Source organism: Balaenoptera physalus (genome assembly GCF_965194825.1).
Source record: "Balaenoptera physalus genome assembly, chromosome: 5".
Lineage (NCBI taxonomy): Eukaryota > Metazoa > Chordata > Mammalia > Artiodactyla > Balaenopteridae > Balaenoptera > Balaenoptera physalus.
In genome coordinates, this window is record NC_138884.1 from 81556636 (window position 1) to 81567426 (window position 10791).

At 40.6% G+C, this 10791-nt stretch overlaps 1 protein-coding gene and 1 long non-coding RNA gene across 3 annotated transcripts in view; both read right to left on the reverse strand.

The window, feature by feature from the left end:
- The window catches only part of LOC309661997 (uncharacterized protein), a 515569-nt gene that overhangs the window by 94924 nt on the left and 409854 nt on the right, over window positions 1-10791 (reverse strand). The window lies entirely within an intron of this gene.
- The window catches only part of LOC309662015, a 181728-nt gene that overhangs the window by 66723 nt on the left and 104214 nt on the right, over window positions 1-10791 (reverse strand). The window lies entirely within an intron of this gene.

Below are 10791 nucleotides of genomic sequence, written 5' to 3' on the forward strand. Positions count from 1 at the left end.
ATGATGGGAAGACAAACATATCTCTAATAATTGACCAAGGATATTATAACAAAGCCTTTTCTGAATGTTCCACAGAATGTTGCACAATCTCTGACTTCCTGTTAACCTAAAAGTTCCCTCACCACTTATTCACGACTAGTTCCAGAAAGGGATGCTATTGATTCACAGTCATTAGTGAGAAAGGAAGGTGCTGAGGAAATAAGCAATTGGCTGGATTTGGAGCAACAGAGAAACTTTGTCAGTGATAATTACCACTGTCACAAGTATGATGTTACAGACTTGCATTCACAGTCAAAATGAAGGATATCATCCAAACAGCAAAATCCCTTTCAATTATGAACTTGTTCCATGTCCTGGTTTATAAAGGTCCACTATTTGAAAGGCTGGATATTGTGTAATTGAATGTTGTGTTATCCCAGATGTTTTTTATTGGCTTATATCAAATGTGTGTGTGCCTGTATGTGCACATTATCTATTTTAAACAGGATTTGCAGACCATAACATAGGGAAGTATGGACTGTAGAAACCTCAACCATATTTCTGCAAACCTATGTATTAGCATGAATGATTTGCAGAACAGTAACTCAAAAATAAGATCTCAAGGGTGGCTCTATGCTCCATCTTTTCAGACACCTCTTTTGGTATATATAATAAGGTAATATGTCAAAGTAAAACTTGCACAGAGAGGTAACTTTTAGACAAACCTGTAATGCTAAGAAGGTTTTGAAAAGCAACTAAAAACCCCCAAGAGTTTCCACAGTGTTTTTCCCACATTGTTAATTCTTAGTTGCATAAATGACTCTAATCATCTACAGCAGACATTAGAGTGGGTAGCAAGCTGTGAAATAATAGTTTTAGTGAAGCAATTTCTTCCATAAACATACAGAACTGAACTGAAATAGACTGGAGGCAGCACTGCTGATGGGCAAATATGGACATGAATATAAGGCAAACGTGGTCCCAGATTCAGCTCTTTCAGTACTGAACACAAGAAAGATATTTTATAACCTTAAGTTCTACCATCATCAAGATAGGGATTTCAAGCCCTCACAAGGTTTTTGTAAAGACTAAATGAGCGTCTTCGGGGAAGATGGCGGAAGAGTAAGACGCGGAGATCACCTTCCTTCCCACAGATACAGTAGAAATACATCTACACGTGGAACTGCTCCTACAGAACACCCACTGAACGCTGGCAGAAAACGTCCGACCTCCAAAAAGGCAAGAAACTCCCCCCGTACTTGGGTAGGGCAAAAGAAAAAAGAAATAACAGAGACAAAAGAATAGGGACGGCACCTGCACTAGTGGGAGGGAGCCGTGAAGGAGGAAAGATTTCCACGCACTAGGAACCCCTTCGCGGGCAGAGACTGCGGGTGGCAGAGGGGGGAAGCTTCGGAGCCGCGGAGGAGAGCGCAGCCACAGGGGTGCGGAGGGCAAAGCGGAGAGGTTCCCGCACGGAGGCTCGGCGCCGAGCAGCACTCTCCAGCCCGAGAGGCTTGTCTGCTCACCCGCCGGGGCGGGCGGGGCTGGGAGCTGAGGCTCGGGCTTCGGTCGGATCGCAGGGAGAGGACTGGGGTTGGCGGCGTGAACACAGCCTGAAGGCGTTAGTGCACCACAGCTAGCCGGGAGGGAGTCCGGGAAAAAGTCTGCAGCTGCCGAAGAGGCAAGAGACTTTTTCTTCCCTCTTTGTTTCCTGGTGCGCGAGGAGAGGGGATTCAGAGTGCCGCCTAAACAAACTCCAGAGACAGGCGCGAGCCGCGGCGAACAGCGCGGACCCCACAGCAACAGGGGCGCAGAGGGAAAAACGGAGAGACTCCCGCACAGAGGATCGGCGCCCGCCGAGCAGCACTCTCCAGCCCGAGAGGCTTGTCTGCTCCCCCGCCAGGGCGGGCGGGGCTGGGAGCTGAGGCTCGGCTTCGGTCGGATCGCAGGGAGAGGACTGAGGCTGGCAGCGTGAACACAGCCTGAAGGGATTAGCGCACAACAGCTGGCTGGGAGGGAGACCGGGAAAAAGTCTGCAGCTGCCGAAGAGGCAAGAGACTTTTTCTTGCCTCTTTGTTTCGCGGCGCGCAAGGAGAGGGGATTCAGAGCGCCGCCTAAACGAACTCCAGAGAAGGGCGCGAGCCGCGGCGATCACCGCAGACCCCACAGCAACAGGGGCGCAGAGGAAAAAAACGGAGAGACTCCCGCACAGAGGCTGGGCGCGGAGCAGCACTCACCAGCCCGAGAGTCTTGTCTGCTCGGCGGGCGGGGCTGGGAGCTGAGGTTCGGGCTTCGGTTGGATCGCAGGGAGAGGACTGGGGCTGGCGGCGTGAACACAGCCTGAAGGGGTTAGCGCACCACAGCTGGCTGGGAGGGAGACCGGGAAAAGGTCTGCAGCTGCCGAAGAGGCAAGAGACTTTTTCTTGCCTCTTTGTTTCGCTGAGCGCAAGGAGAGGGGATTCAGAGCGCTGCTTAAAGGAGTTCCAGAAAAAGGCGCGAGCCGCGGCGATCAGCACGGACCCCACAGGCGGGCGTGAGACGCTGGGGCTGCTGCTGCCGCCTCCAAAAAGCCTGTGTGTGAGCACAGGTCACTCTCCACATCGCCCCTCCCGGGAGCCTGTGCAGCCCGCCACTGCCAGGGTCCCGTGATCCGGGAACAAGTTCCCCGGGAGAACGCACTGCCCACCTCAGGCTGGTGCAACGTCACGCCGGCCTCGGCCGCCGCAGGCTCACCCCGCCTCCTCTGTACACCTCCCTCCCCGCGGCCTGAGTGAGCCAGAGCCCCCGAAGCAGCTGCTCCTTTAACCCCGTCCTGTCTGTGCGGGGAATAGACGCCCTCAGGCGACCTACACGCAGAGGCGGGTCCAAATCCAAAGCTGAACCCCAGGAGCTGTGCGAACAGGGAAAATAAGGGGAAATCTCCCCCAGCAGCCTTAGAAGCAGCGGATTAAAACTCCACAAACAACTTGATGTGCCTGCATCTGTTGAATACCTGAATAGACAACGAATCATCCCAAATTCAGGAGGTGGACTTTGGGAGCAGGATATATTAATTTTTCCCCTTTTCCTTTTATTTGTGAGTGTATATGTATATGCTTCTGGGTGCGATTTTGTCTGTATAGCTTTGCTTTACAATAGCTTTATTTTACTTCACTATATTATAGCCTCTTTCTTTCTTTCTTTCTTTCTATTTTTTCTCCCTTTTACTCTGAGCCGTGTGGACGAAAGGCTCTTGGTGCTCCAGCCAGGCATCAGGGCCGTGCCTCTGAGGTGGGAGAGTCAACTTCAGGACACTGTTCCACAAGAGACCTCCCAGCTCCACGTAATACCAAACGGCAAAAATCTCTCAGAGATCTCCATCTCAACATCAAGACCCAGCTTCACTCAACGACCAGCAAGCTACAGTGCTGGACACCCTATGCCAAACAACTAGCAAGACAGGAACACAGCCCCATCCATTAGCAGAGAGGCTGCCTAAAATCATAATACGGCCACAGACACCCCAAAATACACCACCAGACGTGGACGTGCCCACCAGAAAGACAAGATCCAACCTCATCCACCAGAGCTCAGGCACTAGTCCCCTCCACCAGGAAGCCTACACAACCCACTGAACCAACCTTAGCCACTGGGGACAGATACCAAAAACAACAGGAACTACGAACCTGCAGCCTGTGAAAAGGAGACCCCAAACACAGTAAGATAAGCAAAATGAGACGACAGAAAAACACACAGCAGATGAAGGAGCAGGGTCAGAACATACCAGACTTAACAAATGAAGAGGAAATAGGTAGTCTACCTGAAAAAGAATTCAGAATAATGATAGTAAGGATGATCCAAAATCTTGTAAACAGAATAGACAAAATGCAAGAAACATTTAACAAGGATGTAGAAGAACTAAAGAGGAACCAAGCAATGATGAAAACCACAATAAATGAAATTAAAAATACTCTAGATGGGATCAATAGCAGAATAACTGAGGCAGAAGAAAGGATAAGTGACCTGGAAGATAAAATGGTGGAAATAACTACTGCAGAGCAGGATAAAGAAAAAAGAATGAAAAGAACTGAGGACAGTCTCAGAGACCTCTGGGACAACATTAAACGTGCCAACATTCGAATTATAGGGGTCCCAGAAGAAGAAGAGAAAAAGAAAGGGACTGAGAAGATATTTGAAGAGATTATAGTTGAAAACTTTCCTAATATGGGAAAGGAAATAGTTAATCAAGTCCTGGAAGCACAGAGAGTCCCATACAGGATAAACCCAAGGAGAAACACACCAAAACACATATTAATCAAACTGTCAAAAATTAAATATAAGGAAAACATATTAAAGGCAGCAAAGGAAAAAAAACAAATAACACACAAGGGAATCCCCATAAGGTTAACATCTGATCTTTCAGCAGAAACTCTGCAAGCCAGAAGGGAGTGGCAGGATATACTTAAAGTGATGAAGGAGAAAAACCTACAACCAAGATTACACTACCCAGCAAGGATCTCATTCAGATTCGATGGAGAAATTAAAACCTTTACAGACAAGCAAAAGCTGAGAGAGTTCAGCACCACCAAACCAGCTTTACAACAAATGCTAAAGGAACTTTTCTAGGCAAGAAACACAAGAGAAGGAAAACACCTACAATAACAAACCCAAAACATTTAAGAAAATGGGAATAGGAACATACATATCGATAATTACCTTGAATGTAAATGGATTAAATGCTCCCGCCAAAAGACACAGGCTGGCTGAATGGATACAAAAACAAGACCCATATATATGCTGTCTACAAGAGACCCACTTCAGACCTAGAGACACATATAGACTGAAAGTGAGGGGATGGAAAAAGATATTCCATGCAAATGGAAATCAAAAGAAAGCTGGAGTAGCAATTCTCATATCAGACAAAATAGACTTTAAAATAAAGACTATTACAAGAGACAAAGAAGGACACTATATAATGATCAAGGGATCGATACAAGAGGAAGGTATAACAATTGTAAATATTTATGCACCCAACATAGGAGCACCTCAATACATAAGGCAAATACTAACAGCCATAAAAGGGGAAATCGACAGTAACACAATCATAGTAGGGGACTTTAACACCCCACTCTCACCAATGGACAGATCATCCAAAATGAAAATAAATAAGGAAACACAAGCTTTAAATGATACATTAAACAAGATGGACTTAATTGATATTTATAGGACATTCCACCCAAAAACAACAGAATACACATTTTTCTCAAGTGCTCATGGAACATTCTCCAGGATAGATCATATCTTGGGTCACAAATCAAGCCTTGGTAAATTTAAGAAAATTGAAATCGTATCAAGTATCTTTTCCGACCACAACGCTATGAGACTAGATATCAATTACAGGAAAAGATCTGTAAAAAATACAAACACATGGAGGCTACACAATACATTACTTAATAACGAAGTGATCACTGAAGAAATCAAAGGGGAAATCAAAAAATACCTAGAAACAAATGACAATGGAGATACGACGACCCAAAACCTATGGGACGCAGCAAAACCAGTGCTAAGAGGGAAGTTTATAGCAATACAAGCCTACCTCAAGAAACAGGAAACATTTCGAATAAACAACCTAACCTTGCACCTAAAGCAATTAGAGAAAGAAGAACAAAAAAACCCCAAAGCCAGCAGAAGGAAAGAAATTATAAAGATCAGGTCAGAAATAAATGAAAAAGAAATGAAGGAAACAATAGCAAAAATCAATGAAACTAAAAGCTGGTTCTTTGAGAATATAAACAAAATTGATAAACCATTAGCCAGACTCATCAAGAGAAAAAGGGAGAAGACTCAGATCAATAGAATTAGAAATGAAAAAGGAGAAGTAACCACTGACACTGCAGAAATACAAAAGATCATGAGAGATTACTACAAGCAACTCTATGCCAATAAAATGGACAACCTGCAAGAAATGGACAGATTCTTAGAAATGCACAAACTGCCGAGACTGAACCAGGAAGAAATAGAAAATATGAACAGACCAATCACAAGCACTGAAATTGAAACTGTGATTAAAAACCTTCCAACAAACAAAAGCCCAGGACCAGATGGCTTCACAGGTGAATTCTATCAAACATTTAGAGAAGAGCTAACACCTATCCTTCTCAAACTCTTCCAAAATATTGCAGAGGGAGGAACACTCCCAAACTCATTCTACGAGGCCACCATCACCCTGATACCAAAACCAGACAAAGATGTCACAAAGAAAGAAAACTACAGGCCAATATCACTGATGAACATAGATGCAAAAATCCTCAACAAAATACTAGCAAACAGAATCCAACAGCACATTAAAAGGATCATACACCATGATCAAGTGGGGTTTATCCCAGGAATGCAAGGATTCTTCAATATACGCAAATCAATCAATGTGATACATCATATTAACAAACTGAAGGAGAAAAACCATATGATCATCTCAATAGATGCAGAGAAAGCTTTCGACAAAATTCAACACCCATTTATGATAAAAGCCCTGCAGAAAGTAGGCATAGAGGGAACTTTCCTCAACATAATAAAGGCCATATATGAGAAACCCACAGCCAACATTGTCCTCAATGGTGAAAAACTGAAACCATTTCCACTAAGATCAGGAACAAGACAAGGTTGCCCACTCTCACCACTATTATTCAACATAGTTTTGGAAGTGTTAGCCACAGCAATCAGAGAAGACAAAGAAATAAAAGGAATCCAAATCGGAAAAGAAGAAGTAAAGCTGTCACTATTTGCAGATGACATGATACTATACATAGAGAATCCTAAAGATGCTACCAGAAAACTCCTAGAGCTAATCAATGAATTTGGTAAAGTAGCAGGATACAAAATTAATGCACAGAAATCTCTTGCATTTCTATACACTAATGACGAAAAATCTGAAAGTGAAATTAAGAAAACACTCCCATTTACCATTGCAACAAAAGGAATAAAATATCTAGGAATAAACCTACCTAAGGAGACAAAAGACCTTTATGCAGAAAATTATAAGACACTGATGAAAGAAATTAAAGATGATACAAATAGATGGAGAGATATACCATGTTCCTGGATTGGAAGAATCAACATTGTGAAAATGACTCTACTACCCAAAGCAATCTACAGATTCAATGCAATCCCTATCAAACTACCACTGGCATTTTTCACAGAACTAGAACAAAAAATTTCACAATTTGTATGGAAACACAAAAGACCTCGAATAGCCAAAGCAATCTTGAGAACGAAAAATGGAGCTGGGGGAATCAGGCTCCCTGACTTCAGACTATATTACAAAGCTTCAGTAATCAAGACAGTGTGGTACTGGCACAAAAACAGAAATATAGATCAATGGAACAGGATAGAAAGCCCAGAGATAAACCCACACACATATGGTCACCTTATTTTTGATAAAGGAGGCAAGCATATACAGTGGAGAAAAGACAGCCTCTTCAATAAGTGGTGCTGGGAAAATTGGACAGGTACATGTAAAAGTATGAAAATAGAACACTCCCTGACACCATGCACAAAAATAAACTCAAAATGGATTAAAGACCTAAGTGTAAGGGCAGACACTATCAAACTCTTAGAGGAAAACATAGGCAGAACACTCTATGACATACATCACAGCAAGATTCTTTTTGACCCAGCTCCCAGAGAAATGGAAATAAGAACACAAATAAACAAATGGGACCTAATGAAACTTAAAAGCTTTTGCACAGCAAAGGAAACCATAAACAAGACCAAAAGACAACCATCAGAATGGGAGAAAATATTTGCAAATGAAGCAACTGACAAAGGATTAATCTCCAAGATTTACAAGCAGCTCATGCAGCTCAATAACAAAAAAACGAACAACCCAATCCAAAAATGGGCCGAAGACCTAAATAGACATTTCTCCAAAGAAGATATACAGATGGCCTACAGACACATGAAAGAATGCTCAACATCATTAATCATTAGAGAAATGCAAATCAAAACTACAATGAGATATCATCTCACACCGGTCAGAATGGCCATCATCAAAAAATCTAGAAACAATAAATGCTGGAGAGGGTGTGGAGGAAAGGGAACACTCTTGCACTGTTGGTGGGAATGTAAATTGATACAGCCACTATGGAGAACAGTATGGAGGTTCCTTAAAAAACTACAAATAGAACTACCATACGACCCAGCAATCCCACTACTGGGCATATACCCTGAGAAAACCATAGGTCAAAAAGAGTCACGTACCAAAATGTTCATTGCAGCTCTATTTACAATAGCCAGGACATGGAAGCAATCTAAATGTCCATCGACAGATGAATGGATAAAGAAGATGTGGCACATATATACAATGGAATATTACTCAGCCATAAAAAGAAATGAAATGGAGGTATTTGTAATGAGGTGGATGGAGTTAGAGTCTGTCATACAGAGTGAAGTAAGTCAGAAAGAGAAAAACAAATACAGTATGCTAACACATATATACGGAATCTAAGGGAAAAAAAAAAAAAAAAAAAAAAAGGCCATGAAGAACCTAGTGGCAAGACGGGAATAAAGACACAGACCTCCTAGAGAATGGACTTGAGGATATGGGGAGGGGGTGGGGTGAGATGTGACAGGGTAAGAGAGTGTCATGGACATATATACACTACCAAATGTAAAATAGATAACTAGTGGGAAGCAGCCGCATAGCACAGGGAGATCAGCTCGGTGTTTTGTGACCACCTAGAGGGATGGGATGGGGAGGGTGGGAGGGAGGGAGATGCAAGAGGGAAGAGAAATGGGAACATATTGTATATGTATTACTGATTCACTTTGTTATAAAGCAGAAGCTAACACACCATTGTAAGGCAATTATACTTCAATAAAGATGTTAAAAAAAAAAAAAAAAAAAAAGACTAAATGAGCAATAAATGTAAAGTATCCAGTATTGTGCCTAGTGAATAGCATGTGTTCGAAAAATAATAAATCTGATTATTATTTTATATTATATATAAAGCATAGGTGGTATAAACGTATGATAACAATATAAAAAAATTCGAAATAAAAATGTAGCACTAAATGCACTGGTTTATTAATTTTCAAGTTTATTAATTCTATATGCTATTGATTGCAAAACTTTATCATCAGTCCACTGTCTTCTCTTGAGATGAACACCCACTTTCTAACCTACAATTAAGTAGTTAGACATCTGTACTTGAATTTCACTCAGGCACCTTAAATACATTGAACTGAATTTACCAATTCACATGCATCACAAGAAAATATCATCACTATCACCACCAAAAAATTAAAATCTGTCCCCCTGCTTGAAATTCTCTATAAGACTTTTGCCCAAATCATCCTCAAACCTCCCTCCCTATAAATATTCAGTCACCAAGTTCTAATAATTTTACCATCTATCTAATTTGACTACACATATATTTATATACAAAATATTATATATATAATCTTTCTATCCCCAGTATCCTAGCAATAGTTCTTCAGTGTTACCTCATATCAATTCTTGGCTGCAGGTGTATAGATGGTTTTGAAACACAGATGTTCTTGAATGGCTTACATTGTTCTTTTTTTTTTTTTCCCCCACGATTAGAAACACTCTGACTACATTTACCTCTCAAACACTCTTAACTGTATCAAAAATCTTCCTATCCTTCTGACACACCAAGTCCTCATAAATGCTGTTGCCTCCATATGTAAGGGTCTCATTATGCAATTCCTAATCTTTCTCCAGTGTTTATCTTAAATGGCTGTTGCCCCGGAAGGCCAAATATAATATTAAAGTATTTTAGGTTTCCATGGATGCAAACCATATGAAGCAAAAGGTCATGGAGAAATAAGGATGAAATTAAATTATTAAAGTGGAATCAAAATGAGATTTGTAAAAAGAAAAGAGAGTGATTGATTAGGGTTGGAGTCGCTGAACCTAAAATATTGCCTTTCATGTAGGAGATGATTAAAAACTATTTGTTGAATTCAGATTGCATTCACTCAACAAATGTTTGTGGAACATCTATTATATGCCAATCATTGTTCTGTGTTCTAAGAATAGAGCAGAAAAACTAAAATCCCTGCCCTTCTAATATTAACAGTCTGATAAATTTTGGAAAGGTTTAATATAAAATTATGTTTTAAAGTTAAAAACAATGTTATAGTATCAAAAAACTTAAAATTAGAAATAAAAAATTTGTATTATCCCACTACTTTAATAAAACTGTTACTTTCATATTGGCATCATGATAACTAACTTCCATTAATATTCTTCTCCTTTAAAGGCTCAATACAAATCAATGAATGTACATGTTGACACATTAAATACTAAAAAAGAATTTTTGAAACATTTTGGTTTTCTGATACTTTTCTAATTAAAATATATTTTCAATAAAAATTTAATTGTATATATATAGAGAGAGAGAGAGAAAGAGGGTGAGAGAGTGAGTCTACATTTATGAATTTTCAACTTTAGACACTAGTATTCATTCTCTGACATGAAAGGTCAGGATCTATTTTACTGTCGTCTACCCCCTTCTAATACTTGTTATGTGTACTATTATTATTTTACTTCTATTATTTACTATTAAACTTTAAATATAATATAAAGTTTTATTTCTTCTTCCATAAATGTTTGCACGCAGTAACATTTGACCCTCTACAATGAAAGATGGTGGCACTAATAGTCCTATTCTTTCTCCATGTTGCATCTCCTAAATTCTACTACTGACATTTGATTTTTACACAGTGACGTTTAATATTTATTTTTTTATTTTGTAATAACTACCAAAGTTTGTATGTTTGGCCCATTAAGTCAAAATATATTAAAATAAA